This window comes from Thermobia domestica, chromosome 9 (genome assembly GCF_964235325.1).
Source record: "Thermobia domestica chromosome 9, izTheDome1.hap1.1, whole genome shotgun sequence".
Classification (NCBI taxonomy): Eukaryota; Metazoa; Arthropoda; class Insecta; order Zygentoma; family Lepismatidae; genus Thermobia; species Thermobia domestica.
In genome coordinates this window covers 7,472,010-7,489,603 of record NC_137462.1, presented here as the reverse complement: position 1 = coordinate 7,489,603, position 17,594 = coordinate 7,472,010, and the positions used below count along the sequence as shown (strand labels likewise).

The 17,594-nt window shown below is 36.7% G+C and overlaps 1 protein-coding gene across 2 annotated transcripts in view; it reads right to left on the bottom strand.

Moving 5' to 3' along the window:
• The window catches only part of LOC145694375 (matrix metalloproteinase-2-like), a 429,459-nt gene that overhangs the window by 237,449 nt on the left and 174,416 nt on the right, over nucleotides 1-17,594 (bottom strand). The window lies entirely within an intron of this gene.

Genomic DNA, 17,594 nt, shown 5'->3' with positions numbered 1-17,594 from the left:
GGAAAGTGTTCACGTGAAAAAATACGAATATTAATGAAACACATTCGCCATTTCACCAATTTGAACAAGTGCAAATGTTTGTGTATGATTCCACCAAAAGATTTCATATCAAAGAACAAGGGTTGTCACTGTTATTTATATCATACGTCGTCCGTTTCATATAGGATAATTTCATTGCGAAAAAATACAAAGAATTTGAGATTATTATTGTTTTATAATTTTTAATGACAATATAACAGGTGGTGAATATTTAAATTAATTAATTCAGTTGAATTAATAACTCTTTTAGCTTTTTAAAATTTCATTTGGTATCTTGCTTATGAAATATTATCCGATCTCGTCAGTGGCGCCCGAAGAAAATTTTCCAGGAGGCCTATCTCCATGGTTCCTATATTACGTCTGGTATTTAATATACGCAGTTTGCTATATTACGTATACATGTTCGTGAGCCAGGGGCGGCTCCCCTGCTCTCCCTTTGGGTGCCCATGAATCCCGTCCAATCTTTTATTTAACAGTCACTATGAATATTCCTTATTTTATACATGGGGTCATCTACGCTACTTTAGTGACTAGCGACTTTGGTGCACGTGGCTCCGGATTCGATTCCCGGAGGGAGATGCTTGAAATTTAGACACGTTACGGTTCTTCAAATTCGGCCTTAAACTGTAGTTTCACGTCTCATACAGCCTCGGTGCTGAAAATGGACGCTGAACTTTAACTAATAAAGAAATAAATGTGAGTAATCTAAGTTAGCTAATAAAAACATTTTTTAAAAAATAATTAATTAAAAAAATATTATTGAAAGTGATTCCACCCTCCACCCCCCGAAAAAGACAGGCACGTCTAAGAAGGTTACGCCTTCTTGCTAGCCAGCGAATTAAACTAGAAATTTTACTGCATCATTTTGTGGTATTTCTTGTGCTCCAGTGGTTCAGTGGTAGAACGCTCATCTCTGATGCGTTGGGGACCTTAGTTCGAGTCCATGCCAAGGCAGCCTCGTAGTAAACAAACCGTGTGTATGCGTTTCCTGAGGATTCTCCCGTTTCCTCTGACTTTCTTCATTCCATTATTCCATTCATGTTATCATCATTACCTTCTTGCTTAGACCACATTGCCCGTTAAATGAATCTTGTAGCTGTCATTGCAAAAAAAAAAAAAAAAAAAAAAACACCTTTCAACGCGATCTTTCTATTTACTGTTTAGATCCTGAAAGCAAGAAAGGTGTCTCCACACATGCAGCACTGCACTCTAGTGGGCAAACAGTAGTAAACTTCCTCATTAAAAACGTGTATTTTGAGCGCCCTTCCCTTCCCTGTCCAAAAGAATCCGTTGTTTCGGAAGCGGCGAAACTGTTTTTTCCTTTACAGCGGGAGGGCGATAGAAGCAAGACGTCCCAGAAAGTTGCACATGGTTCAACTCCTTGCAAGATGGAAAAAAATGTTGTGTGTCACTTTCAAGACTACGTTCATATGGTGAAATATGGTAGGATTTCAAGATTTTTTTTTTTTTTTAATATATATATGACAGCTACAAGATTCATTTAATGTGGCAAGGTCCCTTTAGCCTGAGTGCATAAGCGTGGAGCGTTAAACATTTAATTTATTTGTGGCTCAGGGGCCACCAAAGCCTAGAGTCCATCTAGAGGTTGCATGGACTTAAAGCGTATTACTTCTAACAAGAACGAAAGCAATACTTAAGAAACAAACATTTGGGAAGCCACAGCCATAAATTATATGTATAAACAAAATTAGATCCACATTTTGCTGGCCATCTGTTGAGAATGATAAGACCATTGGAGAAGAAAGAAACCAATCTCTTGAAAGAAACACTTCTGCTTTAATTCGCTCTCTTGTCGTATTCGTATACCACTCTCGTATTGTTTACGAAATCTGTTCCTTCCACTTCGGCTGAAGTAGTTTTCCAAATCACCCACTGATTTGTTAACATTACGGTCTGCAACGACGGGTTGCCAGCGCTTCACAAATTGTCGCCATTTCTTACTTTTCTTTGTCACCAGTTTCAATAATTACGATGAAGACAGGAGCAATAAGAGTTGTACGTTTTTTTAAAAAAAATATTATTTTAGATAAGCTTCTGAAACTATGAGATTATTTATAGGTTGCAATATTAAATTAGCTTGAGTTTCCTATTGATTAGTTTTGCAAAATTACAAGTGTAGTACGTAGTATGTGAAGAGTGTCACGAATTACAAAAAGACAGACAACAATCTGTTATGGTAATAGTATATTTTGGAATATACGAGGAGTGACCACAAAGTTAGGTTACAAAGTATGCAGTGAAACGTGTATATATATTATTTCATACAACCAATACAGCCACACATAGTACATATATTAGGTTATTTTGCAACATAATCTCCATATTGGTTGAGGTTTATCGCTTGCACATTCAGTCACGTTCTCACTAAGTGTTTCACCTCCTCGTCTGAAGCGAAGCGACGTAGAGGTCTCCACGACCTCGGGCCTACAAAGCATTATATAACTTCGGGCCTGGGCCGGGATCGGGCCGTAAATTTTTAAATACACAGCGATATTTCTCGGGCCTAATTTATAAATATACTGTACAATGATATATATATATATTGCGCCGTTATTTCTGGAGAAGTTCTGAAGCACAATTACAAAATTAAACCTCTAATTGCTGTTCCCAGCATGAATTGCTTGATTGTTGTCAATTACAAGAACTTAATTCACGAACAGTAGCGAACACCTGTTTCATTTAGTTATCACAGGTTTGATATGAAAACTAGTCCTACTTTTGTTACAAACAATTTCCTTATCATTGAAGGTGGAAACAAGTTTTCTTTTCTTTTTTCTTTTTAAATTGTTAACAGATGTAGAAGGAAAATCAAGAAATAAAGATAAAAGAGCTAGTTGCACTGGAATTGCAAACTGATATAATAAAACTGAAGCTCGATATTGAATCCTATAAAAAAGGATTACCATCTTTCTTCTGCAGATGTGTTCCTTTATCTTTCACTAACATAATACATTATTATTTAAAGAAAAAAACAGACACGAGATTGTATTTTTAGTTTATAGGCCTCCTGAGAAAGGGGGCGGCGGCAAATGATGCAATTATATGGCACGGCAAATTACCTAGGGCTCTGAGTCCCGATCCCTAGGTCAAGAAATCCGTAGACGAATAAGTTAAAACACAGGGTAGGAAATCTACAATTCTTAGTCGCACTATATGATATGCTGTTATAGAAGTAGTAGTATGAAAAAAAAAAAAAAAAAAAACCTTCCAACATCAATCAGAAAAATGCTAAATTCAACCTAAGTCTCTGAATGATATATTACTCTTGTCTTTGTAAGTGAATATCCACTACAAATCCTGCAAAATAAATCTTGGGAAACTTTATTAAGAGAATGTCTCTCAAAGTGGCTCCTGGAGCAGTGACCGATAGCAGGTTCCTTCTCTCTTTAGCCTTCAGCTTCCCTATCTATCAGAATGATTGACGGGTATCTTAGTTGGCAATGACGTATATACCAACAAATGACTGATCTGGCAACGCTGCGAAGATCGTGCAGTGAGTAAAGTGACCTCTCTTGTTTATTTTTTCCCCTTCTCTTCATTTGCTGACCTCGAAACCGGAAGTCACAAACAACCGAGGAAGGAAGGGGGTTGTTTTTAGGGTGTGCCGAGGGTTTCGGTGGCTGGCGGTCTTCGGTTGTGAATATGTTGTGTGAAGGGATTTCATTTCGAGATGCTACGGAGCTTGTGATGGACTCAATTCTGCATTTTCATTTAAAACTTTCATTGGGGGAGAACTAAATTGAAGGAACCGCCCATCCTGCTTCTCGCTGCCCCTATGCATTTTTTAATTCTTTCCTCCCATCCATGTCCCGCTGTTCTGTTTAAAATGATGCATCCTTTTGTCATTAATTTATTCCCAGAGAATGAACTATCTAGCGTAATGTTTTTCAATAGCTGCAGTGGCATGCAATACAGAGTTCCAATTCCACGCTTGAGTAACGTCCAAGATAACATGAATCATTCATTGAGTTTTCAAATTAAATGGGAATCACTGATAAATTAAAACCATATTATGAACTTAAGTTCAGATCTGACTCTTTTAATTTAACGTTTCATTCATATTCTGATAACGTACTGTAGCTGGAAGTTAACGACAGTGGCGTAACTAAAGATGGACCTGGGGAAACCACATAGCTTATGAATAATTTTGACATCCTTCCTATGGGCACTCGAAGGGGTCAGGGGGTCCGCCCTCCTGGTTCACGAAAATTAGTGCTGGATTAACCCATGTGGAGGCCCGGGGCTAGAAAAAATATGTGGCCCCTGCTGACTTCACATACTTCACCTAATACGTTTCTGTAAAAATACAGCAGGAAAGTTGAGGGAATGTGTTTGATATTTTTGGTCATACTTTATTTTATGGTGATAATTGTACCTTCATGAGTCTTTTTAGATAATCAGTTGAGATTTTGAACAGAGTGGTAACTGTCCACCTGGATGCTCGGGGCTATAGCCCTCCTAAGCCTCTCCCTTAATCCGGCCCTGAAGAAAACAACTTATTAAAAAAAAAAAAGATTTTCTTAGTACAAATAAAAAATACCAAACGCAATATAGCAATTAGGGATATACTTCCTAGAAAATTTTCTTCGAGCGCCCATGATCTTTCCCTCCAACCCTCGATTAAAAAACAACGTTCACTAGGATTCATCTACAAGTTTTGCAAACACCTTCATTGAAATATTTATTTAGTGCTATTAACATTTATGAGTTAATATTCGAATTAACACAACGTTTTACTTATTTAACAAACATTCGTTTCTCTAAACTAGATGGTTAGCTTGCATGATTTTGGTGTACAAGGTCCAGGGTTCAATTTCCTGTGGAACAGAACCAAGGGCGCCCATCAGGGGGAAGCAAGGTGGGGCGCTTGCCCCCCTAGAGGAAATTGTACTTCAGAATATCGAAAATCCAATAGAATTTTTACATTAGTTACAGCAAAATTTGAAACTATTTTTGAAACGTTGCTTATACTTGCCCCCCTCTTGGAAACTACAACATGGGCGCCCTTAAAGAGAACCGAATGCTCTAGTGCTTCAGAACGCATTTTTAATTGTAGATTTTGTCCTGTGTAGGCTAAACTTCTAGAGACAGCTTCCGAACCTAATATACACTGTATCTGGAATAACTAACAATTAGGGTTGCCAACTGGACGGTATTTCACCGGCCTGGCCGGAAATATTGCTGTTATTTTGATGAAGGCCGGTGACCGATACAAACTTGTTACCAGTCCCTTTACGACCGGTATTTTGAAATCTAGAATCCAGAATAAGACATTAACATTGAAATCCTTTAATATTGAAGTATAAGCTTGCAGTTGAGTTGAGTTGATTTTAGTTTAGCGTCCCTTTCAGCAGCGAAGCTATATGAGACGTGGACCTACTGGTTAACATGGAATCCGAACCACATGATCTTCCGTGTATAAGTTTGTAGTCGAAGTATAAGTTTAAAGAGTAAATTTCCTTTTGTAAATCCAAAATTGTCACATAAGGAGTCTAAGGCCTAATGTAGATACTTTTGTTCATCAGTTTCGATAATTTTAAAGAAGTGGCATTTACTGGTAAATACAATAAAATGATCAATGCCAATTTCAGTTTCTCATTTTTAGCACAATGTATATATTAAGCTTATTAGTGAATGTACTAAGGATGTGCAGAATACAAGTGCTAATGCACTTTTGTTCACGATAGTACATTTCCTTCCCATGAATGGGTCCGAACAGAGATATTTCACACATAGGCCTATATCATTAGGAAATTTTGAGAGGGTGCCGGTAATTTTTATTTTCCAGAGTTGACAACCCTACTAACAATGAACAACAATGACAACAGAACAGGAGACCAACCACGGCTTATATTTATAGATGCCTTCCCGACATTCCCTAATGGAGCTGAGGGAAGGCAGACGACTACGTTTGAACCTCGAAATTGACTCTGGAAGATGTCTAGCTTGAAATATGCGGTACAATAACATGTTTTGAAGCTATTTACCAAAGATGTGTGGAGTTAAACAGAGAAAGCAAATGTTGAAACAGATTAAAAGGGAACAACGCAATATGATAAAAAGAATTAGAAAACAGTCAAATTTTTTTTAAAAAAATCTTGTACAAAAATAATATAAATTTATATATTTATTTTAAGTTTAACGTCCCACGGTTATGGACCGAGCCTAAGGGAGACTGTGATTAAATGGACGATAATAACGGTGAAATGAAGAAAGTCGGAGGAAAGGAAGAAAGCGAGAAAGCTGACGCCACACGAAATGTTGGTCTATTAAAGGTTTCACTTGGAGGGAGCTGGGATCGTACCGAGGACCCTACGCACCAGAGGCGAGCGCTCTACCACTGAGCCACAGTGATCAACATGTATTCATATATTATTATTACTATTGTTATTTATTTCTTCTATCATAATGAAACCAGCAGTGGTGTAATTGAAATCGCCCCTACTGCAGCGCAGTGTCTCTTAAGATGCCTAATCACTGCGAAATTAAACTACCGCTAATTTTACAGTAATTAGATAATCTCTTCAAATAGATAAAAGATAATCGAAATGTGGAACAAGAGCACGCTAGACATGGATGAGGTACCGTTATCACGAGTCACCTATAGTAGCTTTCCGTTTGCAGCCATTTATAAACACGAAAATAAATGCCGATTTTCTAAATGGCTGGAAATCGAAAGTAGATAAGTAGAGTCGTGATAACGGTATCTCATGTAAAATAATATTATCTAGCGAGCTCTTGTTCCACTTTTCAATTATCTTTTATCTATTTGAAGATATCACATAATTACTGTAAAATTAGCAGTATTTTAATTTCGCAGTGATTAGGCCTCTTAAATATCTCTTTAAAAGCTGCAAAGAAAAAGTATACACTAGCTTCTCTTGCTAGAAAGTTATTATTATTATTATTATTATTATTATTATTATTATTATTATTATTATTATTATTATTATTATTATTATTATTATTATTATTATTATTACAGGATCTAGACATGGAGAGACAATTTCAATTTCAATTTTAATAATCGATCCGGAACCCTGAGAAAGTTTAAAAACCGGTTCGAGCAAACCGGCTGCATGACACCACTGCATAGAAACAAAACACTGTTGTAACACGTAGTAAATAGCAGAAAGTTGTTCTCCTTCCAGATCTAGGCACAGCTCCAGTATGTATATATACACATTAGAAAACAGTTTTACACTTTCTGTACTTATTAAGTATCTCACACATATGTATTACACGTAACATACATACGCGTAACAGCTTCAGTGAGAAGAAACGATGTAACAATATATAACGTTCTGTTTTTGTGTTGCAACGGCATGTAATGAATGCCTTTGAAAACTGAGTCAGTTATGTTTGTACTTGGCCCTCGTCTAACTGGTTTGGCTGCTGAGATGTGGTTGCAAAAACACATGCGAAAGAACCAAGCAAACATAAAAAAAAAAAGTCTGCAGACAACGTCTGTTATTTTGACGAGACATATTGGCAAACTTTAGTGGTTTTTCCAGCTACGGTTTTTCACAATAACTAGATCAACTTTTTATTGTTTGTTTTAGCTTACTTGATTTTTTTGCTACATTTTTAGACTCCTCAGAGTAAATAGGAACATTAATTCAAAAAAATCACAAATAATACCCAAAAGTCCAATTGGAAAAATTCCTGATTACGGAATTATCAGTCGGGTGAGAAGAATATTTTTGATAGAAAAATATAATTTATAGTACAATGCAATAATGAATTTACCCATCTTGCAGCTGTAGGTAATTTATGGCCGGAGACCCCTTGCTCGCCACTACACCACCCAGTAATAAACTGTGCATTAATGAAATTGTTCCAAATGTTTACTTTATTTTTCTTTTGTACCTCTCTGAGGTTTGCGGCCATAGGCAGTTTACCTATTCGGAAATTCAATGCTATTGTGCTGCCAAAATGTCTTGAGCCGTGGCAAAAATGCGAACTAAAGCTCACACCCTCGTGTTGAGCCAATAAGGGTTCAGCTGTTGCTAAGTGAGAGAAAGAGAGTGGAGTTCCTTCAGCCGATAGCAGCGCTTGCAAAGGAAGACTAGGGATCAAGTCAATGTGGTATATGTATAGTTAGTACAAGGTTCGTCAAAAAAATTCTCAAGGGTTTCAAATTGAAATTGTGACCAACTAGGCCTATATCACACATGGTCTTTTATTTCCGAATTGAAGAATAACTAGAACTGTTTTTCTTACAACAGTTAGTAATGAAACATACCACATTTACTGCTTGAAAATTACATATTTACCTTTCCCATGTCTGAAAGCGGTATTCACGATTGGTGTAACCAAAAACTTTGTTTCTCTCTCTCTTTCTTTATTATTATTATTATTATTATTATTATTATTATTAGTATTATTATTATTATTATTATTATTATTATTATTATTATTATTTTGATAAAGTGGATACTTTCAAATATCTAGGATCAATATTAACAGAGGAAAATCATATCCACGAAGAAATTAAATGTCGACTAAAAGCAGGGAATTCGTGTTACTATTCGGTTCAAAATCTCTTGTCGTCGCGAATTCTGTCGAGAAATTTGAAGCTTAAAATATACACAACGATAATCATGCCTGTTGTTCTGTATGGCTGCGAGGGAAGAACATAGACTGAAAGTATTTGAGAACAAGATCCTGAAACGAATATTTGGACCCAAGAGGAACGGGAATGGGGAATGGCGGAGACTTCATAACGAGGAACTACATAAATTTATATGGTTTACCCAACATTGTTAGGGTCGTCAAGTCTAGGAGGCTTAGGTGGGTAGGTCATGTAGCTAGAATGAAAGAAAGTAGAAACGCTTTCAAAGTCTTGACTGGAAGACCAATCGGAAAACGACCATTAGGAAGACCTAGGCGCAGATGGGAGGACAATATTAAGATGGATCTCGCAGAGATTGGAATACAAAGTAGAAACTGGATGCAGTCAGCTAAGGATAGAAATCAGTGGAGAGCTTTTGTGAACGCGGCATTGAACCTCCGGGTTCCATAGACCATAGATTTAGTTTATTATTATTATTATTATTATTATTATTATTATTATTATTATTATTAAATATATAAATTCTGCGCAGACGTGATTGTTCATGACAACCGTGGCATTGTACCCAGTTCGCCATGACATTTCAGGGTTAGAAAATTTCGGGAAACAGCTTGAGCTCTAAAAGAAGGGAATTTCGGGAAAACCGCGTATTGTTCGAATATTAAACGTTTGTGTCGCTCTGTTATGAAAAATCCACGGAGATCTGCTAGTGCCCTTCGAATTTCTGATCGCTCCATACGCAGAATATTTCTTTCGTACGAACTTTAACTTGTACCCATAGAAACTTCTTGTGGTACAACAATTAAGTGCCATGAATAAAAGAATTTGCAGCCTTCGTTGCAATTACATTTTGAATATTCTTTTTTGAAGTAATATTTTGAAAAATGTTATTTAAAAAAAAAAAAGTAGTAACGGATATGTTTTAAACCTAAATGTTGTGAGCAAAACACAGTACTTTGAGTCATAGTTCAATTTGGGAATAAAATATCATTTCTGAAATATTCAATTTAATCAGAATTCCAATTTGGAAACCGTCAGTTTTTTTTTCTGCTGGACTCTGTATATAGTCGATAATGTAATACACTAGACTCTCACTAGTCTGGCCATTTCTTGTAAAGAAGGACACTGAATTAGCTAAAGTGCCGGACTATTGGGAGTCTCTGAAATTGAATTTAACACATACTACAGTACTATACTTTATTAAATATAAGGTTATATGCATTATCACAGAAAAAATAAAGAAACTTAATACTTGAGATTGTACGTAGATTATCACTCACCATGAAACATGTCTCAAATTTTCAGTGGAAGCAACGAATATGCACGACGGCGGCATGCATTATCAACCAACCGTTTTACAAGCAACAGTAAACGGAATCCACAATACTACTGTACAGGCCCGTATCCAGGGGGGACTAGGGGGGGCCGGCCCTCCTAAATTTTTACTGGCCCCCTCTAAAATTTTCACAGTAGGCTTGCAAATGAACTATAATATGGTGGTAAACTATAATATTTTTTGATCGGGCCCCCCCTAAATTTTCGGGCTGGACACGGGCCTGGTATTGTATGTATTTTTCCGCAGCTAGAGTATAAACAAATACCATCGTTGATAGATTGTTGCAGCGTTATTCGGCAGACGCCACATGTTGGGACCGAATTACTGAGAGGACGTACTACTCAGGACCGGATTAGCAGGAGTCTACTGTATTAAAGATTGACATATAATGAAGAAAATGAAATGAAAGCTATTGTATTATTAGTCAGTTACGAAAACATATTTCTTTTTCTTTCCGTCCGACCGAACGTATTTGAAATGTTGATTAATTTATTGACCTCGAGTTAAAATTATAACTAAAATCACGGGGAAAGAAAAGAGTATTTTGTTATTTTCTCTCTGGTAAAATTGGATGGCATAATTAGTGGAATGAGAATGTGGGAGGAAACGGGAGTACCTCGAGAAAACCCACGGACATAATGTTGTCCACCATAAACTTTCTTGACCGAGGATCGAAGCAGGGACTGCACGCACCAGAGGTAAGTGCTGTACAATTAAGCGACTGTATCCGCCCATCACTAAGTTAAAAACAAAGGAAGATGACACGTATTGACACGTTAAGAGTCCCTATCACTGCGAAATTAAAATACCGCTAATTTTACAGTAATTATGTGATATCTTCAAATAGATAAAAGATAATCGAAAAGTGGATCAAGACCTTCCTAGACGATGTTATTTTTCATGAGGTACCGTTATCACGAGTCACCTAGTAGCTTTCCGTTTGCAGTTATTTAGAAACGTGATGCCGATTTTCTAAATGGCTGGAAATCGAAAGCAGATAAATGAGTCGTAATAACGGTATCTCAAGCAAAATAATATTGTCTAGGGAGATCTTGTTCCACTTTTCGATTATCTTTTATCTATTTGAAAATATCACATAATTACTGCAAAATTAGTGGTATTTTAATTTCGCAGTGATGAGGCCTCTTAATTGCCATTCAAATTGAAATAATACTTTTTTTTTTTTTTTTTTTTTTTTTTAATACGACCTACGCGATCATGAGAAATAATTTGAAAAATAATGGGAATAGTTTCCGGAACCTTCTGGAGATTTAAATTTCAAAAATGCCGACACAACACGATCGAATATTGTTCACTCTTCTTTGTGTTATCATCACTGAGATCGGCAAAATGTCATGTAAAATTTATTTATTTTTAAAAAAAATAGATACATATTGAAGATAGAAGAGAAATACAATTACGTAGATAGGCGTTTCGTAAGTCAGAACATAATAACACTAAACGGAAATGTTTTGATCTTTCTGAAATGCTTGCTGATTTATGTACACGCCAGACTGTATAACATTAAAAAAAAAAAAAAAAAAAAAAACTGCAATGCTATTTACAGGTAACTAAAGTTGTCAAGCACACCCAATATTACTTTCATCTTTAGTTGTCATGGCTTCACAGCGAAGACCACTACACCATCTTCAGAAAAATTCTCTCTTTTACAAGCTTGCCTTATATGGTAACTATTACCTTATAAGGGACGAGGGATAAAGTTATTTTCCACCCTCTCAGATAGTAATCTTTAGAAAAGATTTCTTGAATTTTGTCCACGTTCCCCCCCTCCCCGTTCATAATAGCCTAATCCTAAAATCTAATCACAAAGAATATTATTCTTCCCACTCATAATCTTTTCCCCCTCCCCCCATTCTGCTTCTCAACAAAATAACAATATAATCGGATGCTAAGTTGAATTCCCTTTTGTATGATAATGGTATACAAAATAGAAACAGATTCTTTGTTAAAAGTCAACGATACCACTCGCATCAAGAAAAGATTTTCTTCCCCCCTTATAACTCTCTCTCTCTCTGTCTCTCTTTCTCTCCCTCTGGCTGGGGCTTTGTACCTAAGCACCTTGTTACCTGAACACAAAAACACTTAAAAATATTCCACATACGTACACCCTTTTGATTACCATCTTCCACAGGAATAACTATACACATTTCTTCCTTTTTCTATAATGTCCATTCCTTTGAGGATGTGAAATGTGGTGGGGCGTGAAAACAAAATTTTAATGATTTTCAAGAAAAGCGTCTTGCATCGGCTATTGTAAAGAAATACATTCAAAAAAAAAAAAACTTTTTGTGAATGAAAATTACGGACGAATAACCATTCATAGCATCAGATAATAAAGTAACATAAAGATTTCTCACAGTCAGTCTGGGGATCGCGAGAGGAATTCATAGGAAGTCACGAACGAAGGTATAGCCTTTCTATTCCAAATGAAATGAAATGAATTTTTTAAGGTTTACGTCCCACGATTTTTCCGGCTAGGCTGAAGGATACGGTGATGATGACAAATGAATGCAATGGTGGAATGAAGAAAGTGGGAGGAAACGGGAGAACTCGGAGAAAATCCACTTACACGGTGTTTGTCCACCACAGAAGCTCACTTTGCGCGAGCTGGGATTGAACCAAGGACCCCACGCACCAGAGGTGAAGGCTCTACCACTGAGCCACCGCGGCCCGTCTTTCTATTTCAAGTGTTTTCCTTCTGGCGCTGCTGTCGACCTATGTTTTTCCATATCCCCTCGAAAAAGGAGGAACAAGTGGATTGCCATATTTATTTATTTATTTATTGAACAAATTCCCAGATACAGCATAACTTTGCCATTTTACACAGGGACATGCTAACAAAAGAAAAAAACACACAACAACATAGAAAAAAAGAGTGTAAGAGTAAAACTATTCCGTCAAAGCTCGCTTAATTGCTCTTTCAAACACTGAGTAGTTCGAAAAAATGTCTACATCAGTTGTTACTTGATTATAACAGTCTGGTATTCTATAAAAAAAGAGACCTCTGTATAACAGCCAACCTAGGACGGGCAAGATGGAATAGGTGGGTATTCCGAGTGATGCGGGTAGGGACACGTAAGGATAGTTCCTGAAGTAATATTTCCGATCTTAAGCTTCCATTAACTATTTTATGTAGATATTTCAGGTTAGAGATAATTCTGCGTATTTCAGGAGTTTGAATATTAAGATGTCGCAAGAGCTCCTTCTTAGATAATATTCGAAGTGCAGGAACACGAAAACGGACTATAGCAATGAAGAAATTGAGAACAGAATCAAGTCTGGAGAGATGTGTAGGTGCTGCCATGGCCCATATGGGAGAGCAGTATTCGATCTTGGGCGCTATTAAAGTCTTATAAAAAGTTGCTAATGAAGAAACAGTGAGTAGTATTAACGGGCTTCGCTGTGCTCTGTCTTGTTTGGCCATCCTAAGATCCTATGATCTTCACTCGCCAAGAGCAAACGACTGAATGACAAATTGCCAACACAGAAAAAGTCATTCACTTCTTTCCCCAAGCAAAGGGAAGGTTTCCTCCGTAAGATGGCGCCGGGGGTGGGGCCAGAAAGTATGTTTCACATATTTTCTGAGGGCACATTTGAAATAGAAATGATCCACTAAAAAGATACGTGTAATTAGGATGTAGAAGCGGATAAAAATATTTTTGAGGATTATTTAAAATTTCTTAATTTCATAGACATGTATTTTGTGTCCATACCTATCAGGAGGCAAGGTGGCTTAGTGCTAGAGCGCTTACATCTGGTGTGTAGGGTAACCTGGTTCAATCCCCGGCCAAATAAGTTTCTAGTGGACAACATCGTGTCCGTGGGTTTTCTCGGGCTAATCCCGTTCCCTCCCACATTCTCATTCTACTAGTTGCTCCATCGTCGTTCATTTGCCTTAATCACCCGTCTCCCTTAGCCTAAAAGACACAATCGTCGGACGTTAAACTACTGTTTGTAAATAACAGCACACGATGTTTCAAAAATAATAAGAACTTCAAAGTAAATCTATAGTTGGCTACAGAACTGAAAAATTGATTCCTTGTACACAATATTTATTTTCCCAATTACTACCAAACTAATTTATCAATTAAGAGGCGCCATCAGGGCGAAAATAAAATACCGCTAATTTTATAGTAATTATGTAATATCCTCAAATAGATAAAAGATAAAATGTGGAACAAGAGCGCCCTAGACAATATTATTTTACATGAGATACCGTTATCACGACTCACTTATCTGGTTTCGATTTCCAGCCATTTAGAAAATCGGCACTTATTTTCGCGTTTATAAATGGATGCAAACGGAAAGCCACTAGGTGACTCGTGATAACGGTACCTCATGCAAAATAATATTGTTAGCGCGCTTGTGTTCCACATTTCGACTATCTATTTGAAACTAGCACATAATTACTATAAAATTAGCGCCTTAGCGGTATCTTAATTTCGAAAGTCTCTTAACAGGATGGTTTGTCTCTCGTGGAGAAGAAAATCCAATTAAAATTGAACATGTATCTCGAAGTTCATAAAAGAACATGCAAGAAAGAAGAAGGCACTTTTGGTGATGACTGTACAATATGAATTCTCAGAAATAATAATAATAATAATAATAATAATAATAATAATAATAATAATAATAATAATAATAATAATAATAATAATAATAATAATAATAATGTTTAAACATTTTATTTTGAAATGGAGAACTGATTTCCACGGAAATCAGTCGTTTTTTTTTTTTTAAATCATGTATTACAATGTACATGTTCTTAAATCAACAAGCATAATAGAATTAAATTGAAAATTATGAGCGCAGAGAAAATTAGGCCGCTTAACTGGTATTGATACAACATTTAAATGGTGTGGAAACAGGTCAAACCACTATATGTTGTGTAGGCCATGAAGTGTTACCAAGTCACGTACTTTTCGTGTACTCACTGACCTACACAATAAATTCTAGAGAGAGAATATACACCATTTTCCTTTCACGGCTTCGTCTTTATCCCAAACGAAAACAAACCTCGAAAGTTGCATTTGACTTTTTTTAAATATCATTTTCTCTGATTTCAAGATCATCTTGATTCACGCTTTGTTTGTATTTCGGTCCGAGAATGTATCAAGGACAACAGAATGCGTTATATGATAAGAACTAATATATAATACGTAGGACCGGAAACTCTCGCCCTTCCCTAACCCCCCCGCCCAAACACTCTCGTGTCAAGAGAATTTGCATTAGCCAAGGTGAAAGGCCAGGCACCCTATCGAGACGACCACCCACAGCCAAAGATTCGGCGCCTACCGACTCTTTTGTTAATTCTTCGACTCGCCTTCTGGAATACAATCTAACTTTTGTAACAACACTACTAACTGATTCAGTCAACAAAAAATACTTTACATTAACAACTACAATGTTACCAACTAATGAAGCAGAAGTTAAATTGTGTGCATCGCAAGATTGCCAACTGTACAATAATTTCATTCTCTGTATGATCATGTGCGCAATGTATACACAGCAGTGGCGGTTATTGGTTTGACGGCTTGAGCCAGACCCGCAACCAGAAGGGGGCTAGGGGGCCCCGGCCCTTCTAAACTTTTCGTGGCCCCTCCAGACCTCAATACAAAATGTTATTATTAATACAAAAACAATTTGTATGAGAATTTTTAATGACTTGCCCCCCCTAACATATTCATGGCCCCCCAAACCTCTGTGGCTGGTTTCAGGCCTGGCTTGAGCTACCATTGATATACGTTATTATTATTATTATTATTATTATTATTATTATTATTATTATTATTATTATTATTATTAAAATATATTCGGAATTCCAGTTCTCAAAACAGGAACAAGAGATCTATTATATTATCATCATCATCATAGATACTCTGCCATTGTTGGCAAGTCACTTTCCACAGCTGAGAAGGTTGCATGCTCCACGGTCTTCTGTTAACCTCTTCGTCTTCACGTACGATTTTTCTGTTTGGATATCGTCCATTAGTTGTAGTCTCCTTCGCCCTCTCCCTGCCTTTCCTGCCACAATACTGTAGCACGTCACTCTGATACAGTTCCTTCTCAGCCAATGTCCGAAACAGTTTCTCTTTCTCTTCTTAACTATATCTATAATTGTTCTTTTGTTCCCCACTATTTCTAAGACCTCTCTCATTCGTTTTCCGCTAATTCTTTCTATTCTTCTCCACACCCAGATTTCGAAAGCTTCGAGTCTTTTTTAATCATTTTTGCGCAATGTTCATGTTTTTTTGACCCATACAGCACAATACTCCACACGAAGCATTTTATGAGTCTTTTTCTCAACTCTTTATTCAAAGTCCCACAAAACAGTATCTTCTTCCTCCTAAAGGCTTCTTTCGCTATTCCTATCCTTGCTTTTGTTTCACATTCACACTTCATATCATTACATCGAGGCTAAATAATACGTGGACCTACAGTTTAAAATAGAATTCTATCCACCGTAATGTGTTCAAATTTGAAGACTGTCTCACTGACAATTGAATCCGATTCCCCATGTATCAAAAGCTCGTGTGCTAGCAACTATACCGCTGAGAGGTTTAGATTATCGTTCGCCCATTTAGTGTTGAAGCATCATGTTCGATGTCCGGAAGAAGTACAGGTGATTTTTTTTTATCACGCTGAGCCTTTAGATTCATATTCCATATAGAAATGCAACTGAAATTTGAGTGTAACGTCACATTCATATGCATTTTAGGCTAAAACAGGCGATGATTAAAGCAAGTGAATGATGATGGAAGAAGCGGTAGATTGAGAAAGTGGGAGGAAACGGGAGTTACGGGCATGGTGTTATTCATCACAAACTTACTTGATCGGGAATCGAACTAGGGTCCTCTCGCTCTAGCACTGAACCATCGTGCCCTCCCCCCATACATTCCATATAGAACCGTGTTCAAAAGAAACAAGATGTTCCAAATTATAAATCTATTCCAAATCTTCTTGATTTTGTTGCGATGAACGTTGAGGATGTGTTAAGATTTTTTATCTCCAAACTATCATTTATGATCTCATTCAGTTAATAATCTTTGCCCTGCCCTCGGCATATTTGGGTCAACGTGGGATGGGAAACATGGCAAGAGTTGTTTTCACAATGTAAAAAGCATGGCTGGCAATTAATAAAGGTGGTTCGCTGGAGGTAGTTGTGTCCAAAGCGACACTCTGTGACGATATAGATTACTTTCTTAATTCTCAGTATATGCTTCTCGCGTTCTTAGTATCTTTTCCCATTCTAGTATTTGCTTCTCTCATTCTCAGTATTTTCTTCTCCCATTTTTAGTATCTTTTCCCATTCTAGTATTTGCTTCTCTCATTTTTAGTATTTTCTTCTCCTATTCTTAGAATATTTTCCCATTCTCGTATTTGCTTCTCTCATTCTTAGTATTTGCTTATCCCATTCTTAGTATATTCTCTCATTCTAGTATTTGCTTCTCTCATTACCAGTATTTGTTCCTCCCATTTTTAGTATATTTTCCCATCTCAATATAATCTCCCATTCTCACAGTCAGTTTTTGTTTCTTCCATTTTCAGTATTTGCTTCTTCTATTCTCAATACATGCTTTTCTCATTATATCAGTATATTTT